The 27,948-nt window shown below is 36.1% G+C and overlaps 1 protein-coding gene and 2 long non-coding RNA genes across 5 annotated transcripts in view; 2 read left to right on the top strand and 1 right to left on the bottom strand.

The window, feature by feature from the left end:
• The first annotated feature begins 4,847 nt into the window (after positions 1-4,847).
• On the top strand, positions 4,848-7,147 carry LOC137489155 (uncharacterized). Of its 2 annotated transcripts, XR_015524064.1 has the most exons (4): positions 4,848-5,055; positions 5,165-5,476; positions 5,701-5,801; positions 6,503-7,147. It is a non-coding gene; the product is annotated as an uncharacterized LOC137489155 (long non-coding RNA). The 2 variants fall into 2 exon arrangements; XR_015524063.1 differs by lacking the exon at positions 5,701-5,801.
• A 1,670-nt stretch (positions 7,148-8,817) lies between these two features.
• zgc:174862 overlaps positions 8,818-27,948 on the top strand; it is a 31,564-nt gene continuing 12,433 nt past the window's right edge. Inside the window, 1 exon segment of the mRNA NM_001122622.1 lies at positions 8,818-8,925. The gene's annotated coding sequence lies outside the window, so the exon portion shown is untranslated.
• LOC110438329 (uncharacterized) lies at positions 19,506-21,272 on the bottom strand. Of its 2 annotated transcripts, none has more exons than XR_015524038.1 (5): positions 21,163-21,272; positions 20,307-20,355; positions 20,151-20,227; positions 19,940-19,989; positions 19,506-19,635 (listed from the first exon to the last, which is right to left on the bottom strand). It is a non-coding gene; the product is annotated as an uncharacterized LOC110438329 (long non-coding RNA). The 2 variants fall into 2 exon arrangements; XR_015524037.1 differs by having other exon boundaries at positions 20,339-20,355.

Genomic DNA, 27,948 nt, shown 5'->3' with positions numbered 1-27,948 from the left:
TAATGTGCTGCTTTTCTGTGGCAGGGTCAGAGACTGATGCTTTCGGAATAGAATAAGCATCAGCTTTACAATAAAATGGTACATGCTTTGCTGTTAGTGATTATTATCCTGAATCATTTTGATTTGATCCCATATTATTAGTTTTGTGTTGACATTTGTAACTTACCAGACATCTACTTTGTATTTCCGCACCGTGATCTTTTTTTTGACAGTGATTACTAGTGGGGCAAGGCAGTGGCGCAGTAGGTAGTGCTGTCACCTCACAGCAAGAAGGTTACTGGGTTGCTGGTTCGATCCTCGGCTCAGTTGGCGTTTCTGTGTGGAGTTTGCATGTTCTCCCTGCGTTCGTGTGGGTTTCCTCCAGGTGCTTCGATTTCCCCCACAATCTAAAGACATGCGGTACAGGTGAATTGGGTAGGCTAAATTGTCCGTAGTGTATGAGTGTGTGAATGAGTGTTTTGTGGATGTTTCCCAGAGATGGGTTGCGGCTGGAAGGGCATTCGCTGCGTAAAAATGTGCTCGATAAGTTGGCCGTTCATACTGCTGTGGTGACCTCAAATTAATAAAGGGACTAAGCCGACAAGAAAATAAATGAATGAATACTAGTTTATACAGTTATACAGATTCAATGATCTTGATTTCTGATACACACACACACACACACAAAGTAGAAATATATGATTAAAATAATATTGCTTTTATTCATGTTTACAATAGTTATAACTTGTAGGCATGATACTAGAATTTCCAACTTTGATACGATACCCTCGGATATAAAAATATACCATTTTCGTTATTTTGTGATTTTTGTTTTAAAAATGTATTATTAATTAATATTATTTAATGCAACAGAGCAAACGTACATTAGTATTTATTTATTATTTAATAGGGGTGGGCAAACTCAGTCCTGGAGGGCCGGTGTCCTGCACAGTTTAGCTCCAACTCTAATCAAACACACCTGCTTATAGATTTCTAGTGATCCTGAAGACTCTGATTAGCATGTTCAGGTGTGTTTGATTAGTCATCATCATCATCATTTTCATGCGCTTATCTGGGGCCAGATCGCGGGGGCAGCAGTCTTAGGGTGCTTTCACACTTGGTTTATTTGCCTGGACCGTACCCAAGTTCGATTGTCTCCCCTTGCCACCTCCTCGGTTGGTTTGTGTTCACACTGTCTTTTTTCCTTCTGAACCCCGGTACGCTTGCGTCATCAAGCTGCTGTTTTGTTTACGGCCGCTGCTAGGTGACGGTCTCGAAAGCAAGTGCCGAAATGGAAAGACTTCCGCACATTGCGGTCATTCTGCTTTCACTGAAGCTTTTGATTTTGGACATACATAAAGCAACTCGCGTCCATCTGCCGCAAACATATTATAAACATTCAGAACATCACACAGTGTCTGCAGAAGCTGTTTTTGGAGGAGACAAGCCGACATCACTGTGTATCACTGTGTTTGCCCTGGCTCAGTCCCGCGCGTGTCACCAAGGTACGAAACATGACACACACACACACACACACACACACACACACACACACACACACAAACACAAACACGAACGAATGTTATGAAAACAATAGTTTGTCGTACAGTTGGCTGTTATTTGGTACGATTGCATTCACATCAGAAGTGAACCGTACCAGAGTTCGCATGAACCGTACCCCAGACCACCTCTAGTAAGCTAAACGTACCGTACTATGACGTCAAACGAACCCTGGTGCGGACCAAAAGTGCTAGTGTGAAAGCACCCTTAGGAGATCCCCAGACTTCACTCTCCCCAGGCTCTTCTTCCAGCTCCTCCAGGGGGGATCCCGAGGTGTTCCCAGGCCAGCCAAGAGACATAGGGCCTACTCACACCATGCACGGTTCACTTGGCCGGCCCTGGCCCGGTTGGAAGAGGTGTGCCTGAGCGCGGTTCACTTGGGCTTTGGCACGGTACGCTTGTGTGTGAGTGCAAAACACGACAAAGCCCGAAACTGAAAGCGAGACGTGACTTTTAAGGGGTTGTTTCATATGGATTTATTAATCATTCTTACTGTTCAGTGAACGCAAACTGCCGTAGATTATTAAAGACGCAAACCCCTCACTGCACGACAGCTGCACCTTCAGCAAACCTCCTCATTCCTGCAGCACGAGAGCTTTATGATTGTTTTTGAGCGCCAAAAGTGGCGGATCTGTTCGGCGAAATATCTGACTGCATGTCACCGCATCCCTAAGGACTGTTTGGCAAAATATTTGACTGCATGTCACTGCATAACAAACCGACTGAAACGATATAACTAGAGAAATCTCCACTGTGCTGCTGAGTGAGAGAGCGCTTCTCACTGAACAGCGCAGCAGCGATGACGTAAGCGTGCCGAGGCCCGATATGGTGTGAGTGCGGGCCGTCAGAGGAGACGGGAGGGGGGACAAGCGTGCTTTGGCCCGGTTCGAGGCAACTGTACCTAGTGTGAGTACGGCCTTAGTAACCCCAAGGTTCGTGGGTCTTCCCCGAGGACTCCTCCTGGTGTGACATGCCTGGAACACCTCCGTAGGTAGACGTCCAGGAGGCATCTGAAACAGATGCCAGAGCTGACTTCTCTGGATGTGAAAGAGCAGCGGCTCTACTCCGAGCTCCTCCCGGGTGTCAGAGCTCCTCACCCTATCCATAAGGGTGCGCCCTGCCATCTTGCGAATAAAACTCATTTGGCCGCTTGTATCCGAGATCTTGTTCTATCGGTTCTGACCCAAAGCTTATGACTATAGGTGAGAGTAGGAACGTAGATTGACCGGTAAATCGAGAGATTTGCCTTTCGGCTCAGCTCCTTCTTCACCACAAAGGACCGGTACATCGACCGCATTACTGCTGCCGCTGCACCAATCCGCCTGTAAATCTCACGTTCCATCCTTCCCTCGCTTGTGATTAGTGATAAATGGCAGATTTTAGGCATATAACCAACTTGTTAGTGGTAAATGACTAATACACTTCCATTTATATCTAAAGCATATTTTCAGCATTTATATCAAATATAATATTTTATATATCACATATAACATAGGCTACATGACTCTATCCTGAGCACTATGTTGTATTAAGCGCTTTACACTCATTGGCCGCTTTAATAGGTACACCTTACTAGTACTGGGTTGGATCCATTTTGCCTTCAGAACTGCTTTAATCCTTCGTGGCGTAGATTCAACAAGATACTGGAAATATTCCTCAGAGATTTTGCTCCATATTGACATGATAGCATCACGCAGTTGCTGCAGATTTGTCGGCTGCACATCCATGATGTGAATCATCCATTCCACCACATCTCAAAGGTGCTCTATTGGATTGAGATCTGGTGACTGTGGAGGCCATTTCAGTACAGTAAACTCATTGTCATGTTTAAGAAACCAATCAATTGGTACTAATGGGCCCAAAGTGTGCCAAGAAAATCTCCCCCACACCATGACACCACCAACCACCAGCCTGAACCGCTGATACAAGGCAGGATGGATCCATGCTTTCATGTTGTTGATGCCAAATTCTGACCCGAGCATCCGAATGTTGCAGCAGAAATGGAGACTCGTCAGAGCAGGCAACGTTTCTCCAATCTTCTATTGTCCAGTTTTGGTGAGTCTGTGTGAATTGTAGCCTCAGTTTCCTGTTCTTAGCTGACAGGAGTGCCAACCGGTGTGGTCTTCTGCTAAGATTCAACTCACTGTGCTATCTTGTGATGCATTGAAATGCAAAGCAATGTCTTGTTAAAGACGGCCTTGTCTTATACTACAAAATAAACAAGAAAAACTTATGACTTTCTCCAGGTGCTTCGGTTTCCCCCACAGTCCAAACACATGCGGTACAGGTGAATTGGGTAGGCTAAATTGTCCGCAGTGTACGAGTGTGAATGAATGTGTGTAGATGTTTCAGAGATGAGTTGCGGTTGAAAGGGCATCTGCTGCGTAAAAACGTGCTGGAAAAGTTGGCGGTTCATTCCACTGTGGTTACCCCTGATTAATAAAGAGACTAAGCCGAAAAGAAAGTGAATGAATGAATGAACTTATGAACTTTTTTTCTTTTGATGACTTTGTCTGCATAGAGGTGCATCATTTTTCCTCTCATGCAGCCCAATCTACTTCTCAATCATAGTTCCTCTGTGGCGTTGTGGCTTTTTCAAAGATGCCTTTTTTTTCCATTCCCCTCTCTGGAGAAAAAAACACGCTCAAAGTCATCCGTAAGAGGAAGTGTAATAAGCTGAATTTACTTCCTCAAATGAGCGATAATCTTGGCAAATTCATAGCAGTCATCTTGTAAATTTCTATCAGATTTCCAACCATTCTTTATTATTGGTCCATCATTTGTAAAATTGCAGAGAAGGAAGAGAATATTAGGATCTTGAAACAATATTACAGTTGGTTGGACAAAACAATGTGAACACTTGTGGTTTAGCATAATTTGTGCAGCTTGCAGTGAACATAAAAATATTGTCATTAATAATATTTGTGTTTGTATTCTCCATGTTGTCTATCAGTATAGTATAAGTGGCTTTCAGCTTACCAGCAGCTAGCTCTCTGCATCTCTCACATGGTCGCCCACTGATGGGAGATCACATGGGAAAGCTAGGTTGCTGACGGAAGTGGTGAAGAACAGACCCCTGCCCTTTTTGCACTGTCTTGTTTGTATACAGCGACGCTGCACTGCTTTGGCAATACGAATGTAGTTATTTGTCATGCCAATAAAATGTGAAATGTGAGAGTCGGTGAGTGAGTGAGAAACGTGAGTGAGTGAGTGAGTGAGTGAGTGAGTGAGTGAGTGAGAGAGAGGGAGAGAGAGAGAGAGGGAGGGGGAGACGGATAGGGAGTATGTGCGGGGTACAGTCGGTAGGCAGTTTGTTTGGCGGCTGGCTCGCGCCGGATGGATCTGCATTTTGTTTAACGGACTAAGTCACTTTAACACTTACGTTTACTAACGAGTTAGACAACGTTATGCGATAATATACATATTTTTTCAGTCAGATAAAGATACAAACCGATCGTAGGAAAATGCGCTTCTTCTTTTATTTCTTCACGTTCCTGACTTTCATCATCATCACCGGTCGGTAAAGTTTAAAAGTTGTCTGATACGTATTGCCGTTTTTTCTTTTAAAAATACACGCGTAGATATGTCACTCGATTGTTTATGGAATAAATGTTATTTTTATCAGGTGCTGTGAGTGAGATGGTGGAGGTGAAGCGCGGAGACAACATCAAGCTAAACCTCTATACTCCTCTGGAGAATATTATTCGGGTGACTGTACAGAAAGACGGAGCTGATGTCCTCCGTTACTGTTCATCTTAAAAGAAAAGAGATGGATGCAAAAAATTGAACTCAACAAGATTTTCACTCGAGTCTGGAAAGATTGGCGTCTCTTTAACTTGTCCAGATGCCGACATTAGTGATGAAGGGGCTTATGACATGGAGATCATAGATACACAAGGCATAAGGAGAAATCGGATGTTTAACGTTACAATTATAGGTTAGTATTTTATCATTTATTCCAGTACACTTCCGTAAAATACGTTTGATCCCCATTTGGTGTGTTTAAAGTGTCTTAAGACCTCTGTTGAGGAAAGTAAACTGACAAACCTTTCTAGACCGTGTCCACTTCTAGTAAGAGTTTGTTTTATGTTGGTGTTATTTCATATATATACCACATACATACCACTACCACATACATCACGAACATTCCACTTAACGCAGTGGCAGCCCGCAGATCGCATAAGTGGGCGGGACTGTCTTTCCTTGGTTCACGGAAACATATTGACGTTGATGTAATGTATTCCGGTTTTCATCTCTGCATGGTAAGTACACGTCTTCTGTCATGTAGCCTAAATGGTTAAATTATAGTGCAGTACACCTCACGGGCTACGTATTATGTGTAATTCATTTAATTAAAGGCCTTTAAGGAGATATAAAGTTTTAAAGCCTTTAAAAAATGTTATCTGTGTTAGGGTTGGCGTTTTCCAGGTTGATCGTACAGCTGGTGGTCTTATTCACTTAAAAGAATAATGTAAACTTTAAAGAGTTTCGAGCAACACAGTCCACCACATGAAGTTTATTGATATAAAAGATAACAAAATATATTTTTCTTTGTGGCATGTTCTCTAATTTACATATTCTGGTAATGTTAATGCTAAATATGTACAATATAAAACTTGATTCTTAATCTACTGATCTATACTACATTCTGTTTGCAGATCATTGGCATTGATATATATTCATCACTATGATTCTTTTGGAGCATATTTTCTGTTTTATTTTATTTTACCTCAGTTCTTTCTCTCTTTTGTTTTAATAGATTTGTGCATTTAATAATTTTTAATATATTTATTTACACTTCATGTTCTCTTTTTTTTTTTTTTGTTTACTTTATAACCCATGCATGAAACTTATGCAAAGGGGAATGTGAGGAGGGGGCATGCCTAGTATAAACATATTTAATTTAACTTTAATATACTGTATGTTAAGCGACATGTTGATGATTGTTGGTTATTTTGTACAGATGCCGCCTAAGATCCTGCAGTGTATCCTACTGAGAGTTGTCACACAGGATGGTGATGGGACATTTCTGCAACTCTCACTGACATCCAGGACCTTCTGAGCAATTGTCATTCATTCATTCATTCATTTTCTTGTCGGTTTTGTCCCTTTATTAATCCAGAGTCACAACAGCGGAATGGACTTTTTATGCAGCAGATGCCCTTCCAGCCGCAACCCATCTCTGGGGAACATCCACACACACACACACTCATACACTACAGACAATTTAGCCTACCCAATTCACCTTTACAGCATGTCTTTGGACTGTGGGGGAAACCGGAGCACCCGGAGGAAACCCAGGCGAAGGGAGGGAGAACATGCAAACTCCACACAGAAACGCCAACTGAGCCGAGGTTCGAATCAGCGACCCAGCAACTTTCTTGCTGTGAGGTGGCAGCACTACCTACTGCGCCACTGCCTCGCCGAGCCATTGTCAGTAATCCAAAATTCAAGAAGCAGGCTGTGTGTGTGTGTGTGTGTACACATGATAAAGAGTACAGAATATGCCAAGCACTTTTTACTGCAGATTGTTACTAATGCTGTAGTGGAATTTCCCTGTAAAAAATATATAATTGTTTTTATGTTTATTAAAGATATTAATCACGAACTGCTGTATCTTAAATTATTATTATTTTTTTCTATAAATTGTCAGTCTTCCTTTTGTACGTGTGCATGTGCATACACAGATGTTCTGTAGGTGAGACATCTGACATCTAAAAAACACAGATCTGCCAGATTTTTACTCGAACCGAGAAAGAGGGACTTTCAACTGACTGTATTGCTTTGTGTTGGTGTTTTACTGAAGATGAAGTTGGTATTTATTTCTCAGGATTTGTCAAATAAAAAAAATCAGAAGTTTACACGAGTGCTGCACTTATTAATGTCAAATTTATTTTCATTAATTTGTGTCCTGATAGATAAGTAATAAATAAAACTGGCCGTTTGTGCCACACTATTAATATAATATTAAGTGTATTTAATATTCTAATTAAATGAAATAGAAAAACAATGTTGTATGTGACTCTTAATAACCAAACAAAATCATTATAAAAATATTTTTAAAGATCTACAGTGCAGAAATGGACACAGAAGGGTTGTTAGAAAGTGGTATTAAAGTATTTACCCTGCATTTACAAATAATACAAAAATAAAACCAAGAAGACTGCATTTTAAATCAGTAATATTAGATTATGAAATTATTTGTAACTTATTAATTAAATTGTAGAACAGATATCAAAACCACCCAGTAGGTGGCAGCAGAGCACTGTCTTCATTCAAATGGAGAAACTGAACAAAACTTTAATGGATTAGTAAATAATAAATAATGAAATTGATTGCATTCATAGATGACACACCATGTAATATGAAAAAAATTAATATAAAATTTTACTCATGCTGGAACATTTACATATAACAGATCAGATACATGTATATTCATAGCAGCATCAAAGTAAAAATAAATCCATTATATGATGAAATAATCTGATTTAATAAGTAAAAAGGTTACAAATGTATACTTCCCTTAATAAATAATAGCTTATTCCTGCTCTTAATAAAACTCAAAGCAGTGCAGTATTGAAAGAAAAACAATTGTACACATGCCTAATATTTTTAATAGACTTAAATCAAAGTATAATTTTAATATTTTCAATTGTAAATTTTCCAGAGAACTCTTCCATTCAAAGGGAAAAAATTAAACTGAACTAAAAACACTGCATTTTTATTTATTTATTTATTTTTTCTCTCTCCATCTTTATTTGTCGTAAATATGCAATATGGATTTGCATTTTGAAGCAAAATAATAAACCATTAAAATATCAGAACTAAAATCACTGCGTTTCTGAAGTGACACCATTGTGAAAAGAGTCTTTTGAGTCTTTTGTAATATTTTTTAGCAGGAAAAATACCATTATGAAATTCACACAACTGTTAACATAATTAACATATAAAACGCTCAGCAAGAATGTCCACTTTTGTGCATTTCTGTGTTTATTAACAATAAAAACAATATTTAAGAAATTGTACATGCATTTCCTGTTTACTGACACCACGTAGTGGGCATTCACGCTATTACGTTTCCACTAACCAATGAAATTACAGATGGGCGTGGCAGAGGGGCTTCTCCAGGATTACCCTTCTCGCTTCCTGAGGGAGAGCGGGAGGGAGGTTGCCGCTTCGTGCAAGACCATGAACTCATGACGTTGTGTTCGTGGAATCAGCCTTAAAGTTGCCATGTGCTGTGAGAACAATGGCACTGTCCTTCCTCCATTTTACTTTCTGCATTCAGATACATCTAACAACACGTTGCAGATCAGCCACATCATTGCTTGAACTGAGAAGGCTGACCGAATGAAAAAATGTTTCGAAATTTGTTCTTTGTAATAGGTAAGAAATAACTTTTTTTGTGCGTTTCACTGTGTATCAGATATTTGTTATCCAACAAGGTTTGTGATTGAAAGGCATGCCACACCATATGTATAAATTCAATGTCACCTTATTACAGGTTTATCGTTACATTAATGTGAATTGTGGAATAGTAACTGTTATACTATTCTGGAAGGACTTTTAAACTTTTAATCAAGCGCTTTCGGCGTTTAAGGTCTGTTTTCTTTTAAAATCAGCGATTTCCACTTTTCATTACAGTTTACACTTCAACATCTGATTAAAGCTTGTGTCTATTTAACTGATTATGTTTTAATTACATTACAACATCGATGCTTTAAGAGGAACCGTATAAAATTGAAAAAAGACACATTAACCGTTCACCGGATTTCTTTCAGTATGGAAAGAAAAATACAACTAAACATCTAAATAAACAACTAAACACAACTAAATAGGATATTTTTTTTTATCCGATAAGATAAAATGTTCATAAAAAACAATGGAAACACTTTTCTTTACTAAAGGTTGTTACTTCCACGCTGAGTGAACGCTGGCATGACCTGCTGCCGACCGGTAATTAAAAAAAAAACATTTTAAATATTTTATTTGTACAACGATCAACACTTATAGTTGAACTGACTTTACTAAACCCTAAACATGAACGATTCTGCTGTCTCCGCATACTTCTGCTTGAGTTTTGTCGATTTTACCTGCTTTGTCGTTGTTTTACCTACGCGACTAAACCGCAGTCAAGTGAGCCGCCACATGAGAACAACCGGTCAAGCTAGCCACCTCCAGTATTTTAATGCACTTCTGTTTGAGGAATTACGGTACAGAAGCTAGAGCAGTCAAAAACCTCACAAAGACATATATTTCAGCGGTTATTGGCCAAATGTGTCTAGTAAAAAGAAAAAATGCATTAATTAAATCATAAATGTATCTTTTAAAATAAATATGAAAATATAGAACATTGAAATACATTTATTGCAGAGTTTTTTGAAGTTTTGCAAAAGTCTGCCAGAATAATTTAACACTGATTGAATTCATGCTTTTTTCACTGATATTAATAATTTCTTTAGACTTGACATGACGTTTATGCCAATTTACAAGGCAAAAACAAAATGAAGTCTGCAAAAACACCTGTTTTTTTACTGCTATTGCTGAGAATTCTGCCATAGTTGACATGAAATATTCAATTAATTCTATTTCAGGATGACCTTGAATCAATTTCCATGCCAAAGGTGATTGGCATTTACAGCTGATTATGGCAGAAAAATAAAGGCAAAGTCTGCAAGAATACATCACTGATCATTTTCTGCTTTTTATACATGCACTAATGAAATTTCTTCAGAGTTGACAAGACATTTCAATAAATTCTAATTCAGGATGACCTTGATTCTTTCCATGGGAAATTTTATTGGCATTTACAGCTGAATATGGCAGAAAAATAAAGTGTGGAGAAGTACATTACATCACTGATTTTTTTTCTTGCTTTTGAGTTGACATGAAATATTCAATGAACTCTGAATCAGGATGGCCTTGACTCTTTACACACCAACTTTCATATAGAATTACTGCTGAATTTGGCAGAAAAATGGAGACAAAGCAAAAAAATTACATCACATCATCTTCTGCTTTATTTACCTGCACTATTGAAATTCTGTTAGAGTTGACAAAAAATGTCTAATCAATTCTAATTCAGTATGCCCCTGACTCTCCCCATGCCAACATTCTTAATGATTTACAGCTGAATTTGGCAGAAAAATAAAGATAAAGTATGGAGAAGTACATTACATCACTGATCATTTCTTGCATTTTCTACTGCTATAATTAAAAATTTTTCAAAGTTGACATAAAATATTCAATAAATTCTCATTTAGGAGGACACTGACTCTTTACATACCAACTTTCATATAGAAATACTGCTGAATTTGGCAGAAAAATAAGGACAAAGTCTGTAAAAATATTACATCACTGATCATTTCCTGCTTTTTCTAGTGGTGTAATTAAAATTCCTTCAGAGTTGACATGAAATAATTAATAAATTCTCATTTAGGAGGACACTGACTCTTTACATACCAACTTTCACATAGAAATACTGCTGAATTTGGCAGAAAAATGGAGTCAAAAAGTCTACCAAAAAAATTACATCACATCCTTTCTTTCTTTTTTTACTGCTATAATTAAAAAATCTTCAGAGTTGACATGAAATAATTAATAAATTCTAAATGAGGATGACATTGACTCTTTCCATGGCATTTTTTTTATTTAGATTTAAATTTATAGCATTTACAGCTGATTTTTTTTAGAAAAATAAAGTGTGCAAGAGAACATTGTGCAGAAGGAAAAAAGATTTATCCAAAACCAATGTTAACCAACTTAAAACGCAGGTTCAGTCATTAGGCCAAAATCATTTACTACGATTTACAAGTTGAAAAAGTTTTCTGAAGCTTGTGAAAATTTGTCTTCAGAATGTTTTTAATTTAAACAGTAGGCTATAGCCTACGTTGCTTTTTTTAGGCCTATATGCACAATTTCCAAAGTGTTTTGAGTATAATGTTAAAAGTAATTTTTAAAAAATAAAAGTAATCACTTTTGTTAAATTTAATTTCTGAAACCAAATGTAATTTTTTAGACAATAAATAAATCATTTGTATCTAGGCTATATAAAAGTAAATGTTATTGTAAGTGGTTTTTATTTTGTTAACAATATACAAAAATATGGAAAATTCTTAATAATATTATAAAAAGAAAGTAAACATCATTCATTCATTCAATTTACGTAGTCCCTGACTAATCGGGTCGCCACAGAAAGGACATATCTTTCAATGTAAATTAAGTAGGCTAAGAAAAAGATGAACAATTGTAAGCAAATAAGCTATTAGTTTGTCCTCAAATGTCCTCATGCAACTCATATTGCAAATTATTGTAGACTAGGGCGTAAGGTGGCGCAGTGGGTTGCATGATTACTTCACAGCAAGAAGGTTGCTGGTTCAAACCTCGGCTGGGCCAATTGGCATTTCTGTGTGGAGTTTGCGTGTTCTCCCCTTGTCCTTGTGGGTTTCTTCAGGATGCTGCAGTTTCTCCCACAAGTCCAAAGACGTGCTATAGGGGAATTGAGTAAGCTAAATTGGCCATAGTGTATATGTGATTGGATGTGTATGGGTGTTTCCCAGTGATGGGTTGCAGCTGGAAGTTTATCCACTGTGTAAAAACGTGCTGGATAAGTTGGCGGTACATTCCACTGTGGCGACCCCGTATTAATAAAGTGACTAAGCTAAAAAGAAAATGAATGAATAAAGAATATGAAATTAGGTGTGTTGTAATGTATTTTAAGATACTTTATATAAAATGTTTACCATAAAACCGTCTGAAACTTAAAATAGACAATCTTATTTTTAAGAGTATTTATCAAAAACATCATGTTAATGCCAAAGCATACAAAGCCATAAGAAAAAATTCTGTTATAATCAGTGATGCATGTTGGCAGTCAAGGTCATTTTGAAGAATAAATTGTTGAACAGTTCTTGCCAACTGAGAGAATTTCAATAAATAGCAGTAGACAAGCAGGAAACGGTCAGTAATGCATTATTGCAGATTTTTATGTTTAATTTTCGGCCAAATTCAGTTGTATAGCTAGAGTTAATATGTAAAGAGTCAGTTTCATACTAAATGAAAATTTATTTATTATTTTCTGTCGACTGTAATAGCAGTAGAAAAGCAAGAAATGATCAGTGATATGCCAAATTCAGCAGTATTTCTTTATTGAATTTTTATTCTTTATTCTTTATTGAATTTATTGAATATTTCATGTCAACTTTGAAAATTTTTTAATTATATGACTTGAAAAAGCAAGAAATGATCAGTGATGTAATGTACTACTCTATACTTTGTCCTTATTTTTCTGCCAAATTCAGCAGTATTTCTACGTGAAAGTTGGTATGTAAAGAGTCAGTGTCCTCCTAAATGAGAATTTATTGATTATTTCATGTCAACTCTGAAGGAATTTTAGTTATATCAGTAGAAAAAGCAGGAAATGATCAATGATGCAATATTTTACAGACTTTGTCCTTATTTTTCTGCCAAATTCAGCAGTATTTCTTTGTGAAAGTTGGTATGTAAAGAGTCAGTGTCCTCCTAAATGAGAATTTATTGATTATTTCATGTCAACTCTGAAGGAATTTTAGTTATATCAGTAGAAAAAGCAGGAAATGATCAATGATGCAACATTTTACAGACTTTGTCCTTATTTTTCTACCAAATTCAGCAGTATTTCTATATGAAAGTTGGTAAGTAAAGAGTCAGTGTCCTCCTAAATGAGAATTTATTGAATATTTCATGTCAACTCTGAAGGAATTTTAGTTATATCAGTAGAAAAAGCAGGAAATGATCAATGATGCAATATTTTACAGACTTTGTCCTTATTTTTCTGCCAAATTCAGCAGTATTTCTTTGTGAAAGTTGGTATGTAAAGAGTCAGTGTCCTCCTAAATGAGAATTTATTGAATATTTCATGTCAACTCTGAAGGAATTTTAGTTATAGCAGTAGAAAATGCAAGAAATGATCAGTGATGTAATTTTTTTGGCAGACTTTGTCTCCATTTTTCTGCCAAATTCAGCAGTATTTCTATGTGAAAGTTGGTATGTAAAGAGTCAGTGTCCTCCTAAATGAGAATTTATTGAATATTTCATGTCAACTCTGAAGAATTTTTAATTATACGACTTGAAAAAGCAAGAAATGATCAGTGATGTAATGTACTACTCTATACTTTGTCCTTATTTTTCTGCCAAATTCAGCAGTAATTCTATATGAAAGTTGGTGTGTAAAGAGTCAAGGCCATCCTGATTCAGAGTTCATTGAATATTTCATGTCAACTCAAAAGCAAGAAAAAAAATCAGTGATGTAATGTACTTCTCCACACTTTATTTTTCTGCCATATTCAGCTGTAAATGCCAATAAAATTTCCCATGGAAAGAATCAAGGTCATCCTGAATTAGAATTTATTGAAATGTCTTGTCAACTCTGAAGAAATTTCATTAGTGCATGTATAAAAAGCAGAAAATGATCAGTGATGTATTCTTGCAGACTTTGCCTTTATTTTTCTGCCATAATCAGCTGTAAATGCCAATCACCTTTGGCATGGAAATTGATTCAAGGTCATCCTGAAATAGAATTAATTGAATATTTCATGTCAACTATGGCAGAATTCTCAGCAATAGCAGTAAAAAAACAGGTGTTTTTGCAGACTTCATTTTGTTTTTGCCTTGTAAATTGGCATAAACGTCATGTCAAGTCTAAAGAAATTATTAATATCAGTGAAAAAAGCATGAATTCAATCAGTGTTAAATTATTCTGGCAGACTTTTGCAAAACTTCAAAAAACTCTGCAATAAATGTATTTCAATGTTCTATATTTTCATATTTATTTTAAAAGATACATTTATGATTTAATTAATGCATGTTTTCTTTTTACTAGACACATTTGGTCAATAACCGCTGAAATATATGTCTTTGTGAGGTTTTTGACTGCTCTAGCTTCTGTACCGTAATTCCTCAAACAGAAGTGCATTAAAATACTGGAGGTGGCTAGCTTGACCGGTTGTTCTCATGTGGCGGCTCACTTGACTGCGGTGCGACTAAGCTGCCAACTTTTGCGTGCACAATGTCCAAGGTTCTGTGCGACAAAAGGCACTTGTGGCTTGTGCTTGTTTGGCGTTTTCTGACGCTTGTCTACCAGCCGCGAAGAGGGTTACTCCAGTACGCGGCTTCTCCGCTGAGTCATCATCTCTCTATGCCTTTGTCATTTGTACTAAGGCCTGCTAACGTTACACTTCCATTCGGACATCGCATTTCTGCACCGCCGGAGATATATTAACCGTGAATTCGGGAGTGTTCACCAAGGCTCATTGACAGTTAATTTTTACCTATTCTCGTCGTCATCCACGAAACACTCACGATTTACAGTCCGGGCCCAAGTAACGTTAGCCAACCTAGCTCGGTCGGCTAACACTGTGTTCTTACTGACAACATCAAAGTTATCGTCGGTCTTTTTAAACATCCGCTCACTTTCGAGCCAGTCGCACCATCCAGTATCTCCTTACTGGCCGGAAACTTCGCAAACTTAGACTTTTTCTGTCAAATGAAGACTTGGCAACAACCAAGTGACTCAATGCAACTCTATGTGCGTTCGACATCATGCAGCGTTGCCCAGACCGATCAAAATCTGTTTTAGGATTTCTCGATGTGTTCTTAATTGTCCTTGTGTTCTCGTGTCAGCCATCGCCAATGCTCAGTTCCAAAACTCAAGACCGCAAAAGGGGGGACCCGTTAAAGAATCCGGTGTTGTACACGGAAATATGTGACCCAGTTAGAAAATTGACTAGCTGTTCAGTAACGTGCTTGCCGCGCGTGCCCGTGCCCGTGCCCGTGCCCGTGCCCGTGACCGCGCAGACTAAAATCAGGAGATCTGCCGTCAAACTAATAAAGGATGTTTTAAATTATGGGATTCAGAAAACTGGTTCATGGAGGAATTTTAATTTCGTCGTGATATTTTGACCATCCAAATACTTGTAAAGACGAATTTAAAAATGTATTCTGTCGCTGTTGCTTCCTGTACACTAGTTAGGTTTCGTTATAAAATTTAGTTGTTATCCAATGTGATACAAAGCTACACACATGTTTATTTGGACAGAGTGATTAACTGAGGTGTAGTGCTGTCAAGATACTGGAATTTCTAAATTCAATACCTCGCAAAATGCTGATATTCAATGGGCTTTTTTAAAACAATTGTATCAAAAATAGTAAAAAAAAAAAATAAAGATTTAAATGCTAGAAATGTGTTTACTTCAAATTTCTTTAGAGGGAGATTTTTAGTTTTCCTCAAAATAGGTTGATGTGGGCATTGTAGCACTTTGAATGCATGTAATGCCTGTTTCATTCACACTTGAGCAGAAATTCCATATATGCCTCACAAAAGTTGTAGAACATTCCAAGAAAACCCAAATATTATGGATGAAGGAATCCAGCTATTGCTGGAGTTGAATGAAAATAAGATCTGAATAAACATAAAAAAGGCTTAAACTGATCATTTACACGACTGTGACAATAAATGTAGATGAAGTCAGAATTATTTGCCCCCTTTCAATTTTTTTTCCTATTTTAAATATTTTCAAAATGATGTTAAAACAGAGCAAGGAAATTTTCACAGTATGTCTGATAATACTTTTTCTTCTGGAGAAAGTCTTATTTGTTTTATTTAGGCTAGAATAAAAGCAGTTTTACATTTTTTAAAAACCATTTAAGGGTCAAAATAATTAGCCCCTTTAAGCTATATTTTTTTCCGATAGTCAGCATAAAAAACTATCGTTATACAATGACTTGCCAAATTACCCTAACCTCCCTTTAAATGTTACTTTAAGCTGTATAGAAGTTTCTTTAAAAATGTCTAGTTAAGTATTACTTACTGTCATCATGGCAAAGAGAAAATAAATCAGTTATTAGAGATGAGCTATTAAAACTATTATGTTTAGAAATGTGTTAAAAAAATAAACAGGGGGGCCCAGGGGCATTAGATATTTTCATAAGAAAGTCGATTTATAATTCGCTGCTAACTGACATAGCATGTTACTGTAGAATATAGCCATAAAATAATATGCTGGATACATTAAAGGGGTGGTCCAGAATGTTATTTTTAAGGCTTGGTTGTGTTAATAAGATGCAAAGCAATGTGTGCTCATGTTTAACTTGAAGGAAATCGTGTTATTTTTTCATAAATCTCACTTTGATTATACACAGCTACTCAGCTAACATGAAAACGACTGTCATATTTCCTAGTTCCTCTAAAAGGCCCACCCTCAAGTGACTCTGATTGGTCATCATCATAATATGCTGTGATACGCCGATCGGCTTCACGTCACGCCCTGACAAGCACGCGCGTTTTGTGTAAACAGTCAGTCAGTCAGTCAGTCAGTCAACACGTGTCTGTAACGAGTGAAAATGGGATGCGGCTCCTTTAACTGTTTCTGTGCCTTTTAGTGTGTTTATGCGTGTATACGATGAAGTATTTGTAACACGAGAAGCGCATGTGCGCGGGAGAGATTTTTATTGTTCTTTTTCTCTCATGCTCGGATTAAGTTATTTTCTGTGGTGACAGAATAAAGCACAAGATGTGAGATGAGACCTTTGTGAGCCTGGATTGATTTGTTTTTGATGTTACACTCCAGTTGGGAAATCATTGCTGTATTTTTTTTAAATCAATGCGTTACAGGACGTCTTTCATGCATATGCGGAATATGCCTGTGTAAGTAACATGAATCGTTCACATATCTTTTGCGACTTTATTGTCCGAGTTGTAAAACGCATAGCATAGCTGCCTATAGAGAGAAATTCTGCCGTCTCACACAGAGAGACGCAGGTGCTGGCCAAGAGTGCGTGTATGTGTATGTGTGTGTGTGCGTTTACAGCCGTTTGATAAATATAGATTTGTAACGTTAGCTAAGTCGTTAGCGGTTACCATAATTTCCCGTTGTTTACATCTTTGCTACAACACACCGTTAAAGTTAGACACTGTACATGTCATGATCAATTTTAACAAATAAAAACACTTACAGGTCATGACTCAGAGTTCACAGCGTCTCCTTGCTCCATCTTTGAGGAGATTTTAACTGAATCCAGCACTGAACTGGGAGAGATTCTGGAAGCTGTGTTTTGTCAAATCATGCTTGCTATGTATTTTATAGTTCTCTGGAACATAATTAATATTGAACTGTAAGCACTTCTGTGTTTGGGTCGTGTCATTTGGAAGCCCAACAACAGAAACAGAACAGCTCTGTGGAAACAGCAGGATGGCATTTCTCTCTCTGCAGTAACGTTACAGCGCCTCTGGCCATGGCCTTTACCTGCGCAGTGTGGGATGCGCAATAACGAACTTTTGTGATCTCACAGGGGGCGGAAGTATTTTTTGTAGTCCCCAAAATTCGTTAATTGTAGGCGTTGCTAAGCTAACTCTGTACAAATCAAGGTCTCCCTTTGCATTAAACTTTGAATATTTTACATTCAGAGATGCTGTTTATGTTCACACAGCTACATTACACATCAACGGAAGTTTAAAATATAATATCGTAGTGGACCACCCCTTTAACTCACTGTGATTTAACTATTACAGAAACAGATGTGACTGGCTATATCATATCTAAAGATGTCTATATATATATATATATATATATATATATATATATATATATATATATATATATATATATATATATATATTAGGGCTGCACGATACATCGTTTCAGCATCGAAATCGCGATGTGCGCATCCGCGATAGTCACATCGCAGGAGGGTGCGATGCAAAAAAAAAAAAAAAAAAATTATATATATATTATGGGTGGAGCCGAACCGGAATACGGTATTCGGAAAAGCAGGAATAGCGTGTTTTTACGAATACTTATTTCAAACAATACTTGATAAATTATTTGTATTTGGGAACAAGAAAAACATTATATCAAAAAGCTGCGTTTCCTCATGAGACCGCACTGCATGCCCGCGTGAGTGAGTGAGTGAGTGAGTGAGTGAGACGTTCAGGAGTCGGTGGGCGGGGTGGGGCCGGGGTAATATTATTTCCTAGGAGACTGAGCAGGCTGCTTCTCTATACAGCAACAGAGAAGGCTTGGCAGAGCGAAAAATACTTTTCTGCATTACTATTTTTGTTTATTTTATCATACTAAAATAACACGTGACAGAAGTTCACTCAAAAGTGAAAGTTCTTTCTGTTATTTACTAACACTCCCGTCATTCCTACTACTTTCAGAACATAAATTTTGATATTTTACCATATGAAAATGCAATGCAGTTATGAAAATTGAGAAATTAAAGCAATACAGAGATCTGGTCCCCGTGTCAGGTCAGGGTGCACCTGTAACCTTAAAAACGCAGACGCGGCGGAGGCGCACTAAACTCACACGGGAAAGAACTGCCCAACAAACACATTTACGTTGTAGCGATGTCTGCACAACGTTGTATTTTTTTCAAAGGCAACGTTGCCGCTTACGTGCTCGCTACATTGTCACAACGTAGAAATGTAAGACGTGAGAAGGCTGTAGCAACGTTGTCGTGCGACATTCAGCAACCGCGAGGCGGCGTTCTTACTACTTGTATTAATATTTTTTGTGGCAGTTTATCAATACTGCCTAGAATACAGGATAAGCAGCAATTCTTTTCCAGTATTGCTTAATATGAAATATTGTTCATTTATTTTTCCTATTTAATTTAACAACTGCATGTGTAAACTTTAAAGTGTAAATAACACACAAATGAATATAATCAAACTTTTTATTATATATATTTCACAACATTTAATACATACAGTACACCTCTAATTATAAACAAACAGTATAAAGTTTAGATTATATATATATATATATATATATATATATATATATATATATATATATATATATATATATATATATATATATATATATATATATATATAATTAAACTAAAGGGTAAACAAACAAGAAAAGTAAACAAGAAATCATTAAAATGTAAATATATATATATATATATATATATATATATATATATATATATATATATATATATAAATATATAAATTAAAATTCAGACACTGGGCAGTGAAGCTGGACTGGAGAATACAGCAGACCGGGGAGCGCAGCTGAAGACCAGGCATAGTTGTTGGTATGGAGAAAGCTGTCAGAGGAAAAAAACAAATTCAACAGATAATCCAGCTTCAGAGATCCACAGCAGACACAAGTCAAAATAGGCAGTGAACAAGAGAGGACAGATGGAAACGACTATGACTAGCAAGTTATTGAAGTTTCAGACATTTATTGTAATTTCATTACATAGAAAATCTCCAGTGAGTAATTATGTAGCCTACTTTATTTTAATGCTTTAATAGTATATCATATACCAAAATCACATACAATTAAATAAATTTAGAGATACAGGGAAAACAGGTTTGAGTTAACAGAGTTAGTCTCCCAATACTTACTTAAATTATGAGAAGAGAAAGAAGAGGTCCTGTAGTTGTGGCGTTGCTCGCTATAAATGGAATGTTAAACTTAGTGTCATTTCAATAACAGCTGTACAAAATAATAAAGTAATTTTTCATAAGCATGATCTATTTTCCACATTATGAACATGCTGTTTTAAGTAACATAACTACATTTATTATGATAGTAAATAGAGTAGTATACATCTACCTCATTCAATTATTCTTTCCATAGATCGGGAATTACAGCAACACTGATCTGAGGTGAATTCAACAGCTGAAACCATTCTGAAAGACAAGTTACACGAGTAATTTGAAAACAACAGTGAGTGGTTAAGCAATAGAGTTTTATGCAACTTACACATACTTAAAATCCAGAAATTATCAATAGAAGATTACCTCCATGTGAAAATAGCCTGTTGAGCAAAGAAAAGAGTGGGTTTTAAATAAAACATTAAAAGATCAATCAAAATAGAAATTTAGACTAGCAGACCTTTTTATTGATATCTATATTAATTAGGCATATGAACATCAACTTATATACTTTAACTTATAGAGATAGCTCACCCAAAACTGACAATTCTGCCATTTAGCCTCATCCTTTATTTGTTCTAAACTTATTTGGCTTTTTTTTCTGCTAAACAATAAAGATGTATTAAATAAAGCTGGAAAACTGTAACTATTTAATTAGTGTTTTTTTACTATGAAAGCAAATGCTTACAGTCTTTAGTGTTCAATAGAATAAAGAAACCTAGAGGTTTGGAATCACTTATTATTTACAGGGCAAATAATTTGTGAGTACATATCATTTTTGAGTGAACTGTCCCTTTACCGGGACGCAAACTGCACAGAGGTGTTTTGTATTTAAAAGTTATTTTGTGTGTTTTGTAAAAAGTGGGTCGGCTCGTGTGATGAAGTGTCATACTGACTGATCACTATGGATATGGAAAAAACTGAACTTCAAAAACATTATTTCCTATTTGACTAAAGACTAGGCGTAGGTAAATAATCAGGAAATGTTTTATCGAGAGATTTAACATAATGATTTTAATGTTGTCGCCGTCCGTGAACGGAATGCTGAAATGTTACTCGCTCGTAACAACTTCATTACGGCTTTTGTGTGTGTGTAATGTTGGAACAGATTGTTGTCGAAATCGTAGGTTTGTCTGAATATTCACGATTTACGTATCTTATTTAGCAAGAAGAAATAAAGCAATACTCACGTCTCCTCGGTCGTTGATGAATGAGACGACGGCTTGTTGAAATTTAAACTGATTCAGCTGTGACCAGTAAATGTTGTACAGTGGTTGTCCACGCCACCTAAGCACAACCTAAAGTATGCGGCCCTCGTGATGTTTAAATGGCAACCTTATGACATCGTTGTGACAACGTTTAGCAACAACGTAGAATCCTCAACCTTTTTGCAAGGTTGGTACAACGTTGTAGGAAGGTCGCTACGTTGAGGCAACGTTGTGTGTTTGGTGGGTGGGCATTCAATTCATGTTTTAGTGAAATAATTATTTAAATACTGCTCTTTTGATCTATAAAGGGGAAAAAAGCAAAAGAAATTTGTCGTTAAATTAATTTTAGCAAAGACGCAACTGCCTGTCATTTTCACATTCGTTTTTCAGTTAGGGATTAGGTCTATTAGAGTAACCTAATAAAATTGTTTTGTTGAACATTGTAGTCTACACAATAATCGATATTATAATTTATTATATACATTAGCTATTATTAAAACTAAACTATACAATTGATAAAACAAAACCATTTTTAATGTTTGCTTTAATTTTGACACCGCTAACAGTTGTAATAAGAAACATCACATTATGCAGAAGCATGCAGTCTCAAGTTAAAAACACCTTTTGAGTTTAAAGATGATCAGCCTGCCAAGTCAAGTTTACAGTGTCATAACTGAAATGGGTAGCATGAGTAAAGGGTATTTGCCCAGCACACAACCTCATGCGCTGCAGGTAGGCTGAATGATAATCTTTAAAAATATATAGGCTATGCAATACAAAACTTTAAACATTTATTTATTTTTTAATGAAAAGAAAAGAAATCAGGAGAGTAAAATATAATTTAAACCACTGGTCTGGCGCTGATACTTTATTGTTTGTATCCAGAAGAAGGGGAAAAAAGCAGATGAAAACCTGGCTGGGGAGACGGCGATAACATATCAGTTCTTCAGCAAAGATCACGACATCATTGTGATGCGTTTATCATACAACGCAGTTCGTGTTTATAATCATTAATATTAACTAGTATTAATTCTCTCTCTAGACTTAGTTTAAGGGCTTGTTCTTGTCGGCGCAATATAGCCTCGGCTTATTGCACGTACGAATCCGATTGTGAAGAATGATTGAGCGTTTGCATTTTTTGTTGCATCCTTTTCGCAAGTTATTCATTTGTTTTGTTTTTTAAGTGGTGCGAACATTATTTACTGGCAAACATGTTCCTCGATCTCGTACATCAACAGATAATGTAGCCTACTTAAGTTAATTTACCTTTTATGTAAAAATTAAGGAATAATCGAATTTAATATTAATAAATAAAACATCCGTATAAACGTACGTTTATTTTTGAACTTTCGCTAATAAAACAACACAAAACTGTTTATAAATATTGTAGTTAAATATTACATTACTTTAACTGCTTGAAACTGTATAATAATAACAATTAAACGTTACATTTTTAAGAACTTAACAAAAATTCTAAATGGCACTTTCCTAATCAGTGTAATAATAATATAAATATTAATAATTATACGTAAAAAGAAAATATTAACCTAGTAACAATATAAGTCAGATGTTTAAAAAAACAGCGTAGTTTCTCTCCACCTTTTGTAGTCATATTTTAAATTATTTGCCAGAAAAACTAACATGTTGACTTTGTCCGGTTTAAGTGAAGAATGGGGTTATAATGTTTCCAGCAATACACTGTCAGACGGTGTGCTTGTAGCGAAAAATGCACAGACAGGCTACTTTTTCACAACCATGCGATAGAGGGCTTCTCCTTCTGTTCCGCCGCCCGCATTTCTCGCAACGCAGGTTTCTCTACTCTGCGGAGCGGCGCGTTCTTAAGTAGTTACCAAATAGCCTATGCTCAATTTCTCGTCAATGTCTTCCATTTATCACTTTCTCTTTTGTATCTGGCCATTTTTGCAAATGCCTCTGCCATGCCTGGCTGAGCTGGGCAATCTCCACTAGCTTGCATGGTTCGGGACCCGTGGATCTGCGTATCGATGGATTTGCTCCTCAGTGTTTGGACTCTCAGCACTCAGCAGTGAATATTAAAACACACTTTACTTAAAACCCCCATACAAAAAGCTTAATCCAAATTGATTCGTTCACCTTTCTAGTTCGGCACGAATCCAAAATGTTCCCAGATGTAAGAGTTCGTTTTCTAACAAGATTCATGGTTGAACTTGAACTTGCTGAATCGCGCCTAATGTTATATTCTAACAGATATGTAATACTTGGCAACATAACAGTAATTTGTGTTTTAAAGTGCGTGACGTCACGTACTACGGCCGGTGGCAATGGACAACCGAGGTGGCAATGACCACCGCGGTGACGCGGTTGTCATGGTGACCGTCACAGCCCTAGTTTTAAGTAAATATATATATATATATATATATATATATATATATATAAATCGCAATATATATCGCAGAGGAAAAAAATATCGCAATGTCAATTTTTTCCAATATCGTGCAGCCCTACTTACCCTCTTGAGAAAGTCTTTATATTTGATAGCTAAAGTCACAGCTCCAACTACAACAACTGCAACTGCAGCTGCAACAGCAGCTACTTCTGGGCTTAAGACTGACCATTCTGCAAGATCTGTTACGAATAAAGCAAAATTAAGACCTGTTTAAAATCATTTAAGACTTACAAAACATTATTTCAGAAAATTTGAAACTTAAGACTTCAAGACCCCCACGGCTACCCTGTCATTACAGCTGATTATACAAAACCATTTTGGTAAATTAAACCTATAAACATACTCTGGCCTTTATGTTTAATGCGAGCATCCACAAAAAGTAAAAGGTTACAAACAGCAGTGATCGCAGAAGTTAAGCACCTGTAACTTTAGTTGTTATATCTATCAGATTAAAATAAACAAATTCTTACCACATAAACTCTACAAAATGATTAACTAAGGTTAAAACAAATAGAGTTCAAAACCCGATGAAGAAATATAGGATTGAAAACAAATCAATATAAACAAGGATTAATAAATAAATAACTAAATGCAATTCCATAGTGTGTAGATTAAAAAACTAAACAGACACAAGATATTTCCCGTATTATAATTTATTTGTCATTAAATAAAAGCATTTACAGAACAAATTGGGTCTTTATACAAGAAAGTATTTATAGATCCCTTTGGTGTCACATTTTAGGAAGGTGTCCCTTGTATTAGGCTGATCTTAATTATGGGACCAAAGACTGAAAACTGATGCATATGATTTTTTATCATCATTCAATGTCCATTTTATACAAACATTACCAATAATTCAGACTACAAGGCCTATCAATACTTATTACTTTCTTGATTTTAAGTAAAAATCAAAAAGCTTTGTTGTGGCCAGGTAATAATATTTATATTTCATTATAATTACACATAAATAATAGAATCCTATGCAATATGCTAACAAAAATAGGGAATAACTATTTATTAAAAGCAAAAACTATCAAAAATATGAGTATTGGCAGAGTTATTGGGCTAAATGCACAATACCTTTCGGAGTAACACATGAGGTGTACATTTCATCGACAGGACCAAGTGTTGTGGATTTTGGGAGAACTGATGAACCAAAAAACAGGATAAGAAAACATTTAAATGTTAAAAAGCTTTTTATGACAGCAAACTTATCAAAAACCATGACACTTTCCTGGTAATGTGAGAACTGTGATCTAAATTACAGGTAGTTGTGAAGAGCATTATATTATTATATTAAAATAATCAGACACAATAGTGTAGTATTCTTACCTTCGAGAGTGAAATTCTGTAGAATAGGTTTGTTGAAATTGAGGATTGCATCAAACCGATCCAAGCTGCTGATGTTAGACAGGAACAGGACCAAATATCCCAACTCCTCTTTCATGTTATCATTGTTCTCTTGGCCATAGTAGAATTGTGCAACCATATAATTTTTGTTTTTGATATTCTGTACAGTCACTTGGTCATCCTTTATCAATCGAGACATTTCAATGATTTTTTTACAGTAGGTTTTGCCATTAAATGTTGTCACATCAACGGTCAGGAGCACCAGCAATCCTGTAAACAAAACATAGGTTGAAACAGACCAACACACTCAAAATGTGCAATGTACACTAATACTCAATAATGTATAATGCTATTGATTATTAGATCATGTGACATTTTAAACATTTCATATAAAAGCTTTGAACAAAATATTACACAGCACTCTGGAATACTTGATTCTGATCAATCACAACATTCCATGGTATGTTTTTCCCAGATAACAACCCCTGCTCACACTGTGAGATTTTAGCCAAAACGTTATATGGAAGATTCCTGAAATCCTAGGCTAAAATCTGTGATCTTTGTTCATTGGGTTTGACAACAATAGCGGAGGTGACATTTAATGTAAATATCCATGAGTATGTACTACATTTGAATTAGATTTTTCTACGCGACTATTAGAAAAGTACGTTCTAATAGATCTTGGGAATCTACGTCATGGTGAGTTGTGGTCAGCCATGTTTATGGACAAAAGCAGGAGCGCACAATGTAATCAGATGCAAATCACAACAGAAAACACAAGTTTTATAGTAATATCTTTTTGAAAAACATATTACAACTAATATGGTCTAACGTGTATTGTCAATGAGTGTCATATGTCAGCAATTTAAATCTGGAATGCATAAATTATATTTTATAACTAAATCTACAAACTACAAGTTTATCAGGAGACAACAACAGCGACAGAATAAATGTTTTAATTCGTCTTTACAAGAATTTGGATGGTCGAAATATCACGACTACATTAAAGTTCGCTTGATTTTAGTGTCTGCTCGTTCACGGTCATGTGTGACAGTTCAAAGGGTAAAATATAGGGTAAAATCCCTATACGATTTTCCTATAGGCATCTCGCATATTGCAAATAATAAGCTCTATGTTCAAACACAGTTTATTACACTTACATGTTTGGTCCAACCAAAATTTTTACTTTCAGCACTTTTATATCTTAAATGCAAACAGGGCTTTACATTAACACCTGCCAAATGCGGGAAGATTTCAGCTCTGGCAAGTAAGACAGTCGCTCCCACTAGCCACTTTGGCTGGTTGGAAACATTTTTTACATTGTAGTTTTCTTAAAGCAGGGTTCGACAATAAGGATGGTCCAAAATTAGATCTTAGAATCTAGAAGCAGCACGACTGACAAAAATAACTGTGTTCGCGCGAGCAAAAGCAGGTGATTACCTTATGAGAGGATGATCAGAGTAACTGCTGACCTGGGACCTTTAGCCAGGACGGATTACTGTGCATATATTAGATACATGACAATAAGATCTTTATAAACTTCAATTTAAAAAAAAAAAAAAAAAGTTTTGTTAATTAAAAAGCACATGTGCAGCTATTGCTTGTTTGAACACATTTAAAAATTTGTGTCAAAGAAATAATTATTTCTTTCTGGTGTGGTCAGAGATAAATTTGGTAAATTCTTAATTTTAAGCCCTAAAAAAGTCGTGTGAAATAAAAGCTGATTGCAATGCGACACAACCCATTTGCTCATGCAGACTGTGCAAGCTTATACACAACACACACACACAAAAAGTAAATCGAATAAGGAGGCATGTGGACAACACAACATCTAAATCAAGTCATTTTAGAAAGTCAAAGACAAATTTATGCATATAAAATATATTTTCCAAACAACAAAATTGTGGTTAGTGAAAAAACGGGAATGGCTAGTAATGTTGGAAATCTTCTAGCCACAGTGACTGGTGATCAAAAAAGTTAATGTTAAGCCCTAAATGCAAACGAAAGAACATTCAAACTAACATTAGCTATAGACAAACTACACCTTCAGGGCGCTCGCCTGTGAAGTCAGCAACACCCTGATATAGTTTTTTTCTTCATCTGAACCCATTTAACTCTGTCATAACTGCAATATTTACACCCCTCTTTTGACTGATTTTGCTGTTCTTTGTGACATAGCAAAATAGCAGATGTTGTGGTCTTGCGCCTTATTGCGCCTGGTGTATGATAGTGCCCCATATTTCTAAAAATAAGCTAGAAAAGTTGTCTAACTAGGAAAAAAATCACTTGAACTTGTTAAAATGACATTTAATATGCATGTATTTTTACACATTTATTAACACATATACATTACTGAGAGCAGGACAGAGATAGGCTGCGCTGGTAAGCAGTATCTCCATAATATAATAACAAATGAATCTGTCTTTACAAGAGGCATTATTAACACACAATATAAATTCCCAATTAGAAAAAAAACTACAAACTATTCATGAAAATACCTAAATCATGAAAATGCCCAAATCAGTCACCAAAGAGGGAACATCACTAAAATCAGTCTCATTGTGAAAGCCACTCCTCTTTTTTTGTCTCCCCCTCTCTGCTCCACACACACACACACACGCACGCACACAGACAAAACTGCAGCCCCGCTCCTTAAAGGACCCGCACATTCTACAACAATTACATTTAAATTTGTTAAATTTTTAAAATGTAATGTTTTATTTGGAACAATAGATGTATTTTGTATGAACCCAAGAGTATCTTTTTGGAGAGGTGGTTTGAAAAGGGTATGGTTTTAGTTTGTCATATGTTTAACACTCAAGGATATCTTATGACATACCTATGGCAAGTTTCTTGTACATTTTAACTTTCCTGTAACTACCAAATAATTTTCTCTTGTTTTCTCTTCAATTAATTCTAACATTGTTTCCTGAATCTGTATTTAGGCAGATATCATTGATTATCTTTATAAGAGTGCTCTCTGTACTGTGATG

The sequence above is a fragment of the Danio rerio genome, chromosome 23, assembly GCF_052040795.2.
Source record: "Danio rerio strain M-AB ecotype USA chromosome 23, GRCz13ab, whole genome shotgun sequence".
Classification (NCBI taxonomy): Eukaryota; Metazoa; Chordata; class Actinopteri; order Cypriniformes; family Danionidae; genus Danio; species Danio rerio.
This window is presented reverse-complemented; position numbering and strand designations above follow the sequence as displayed.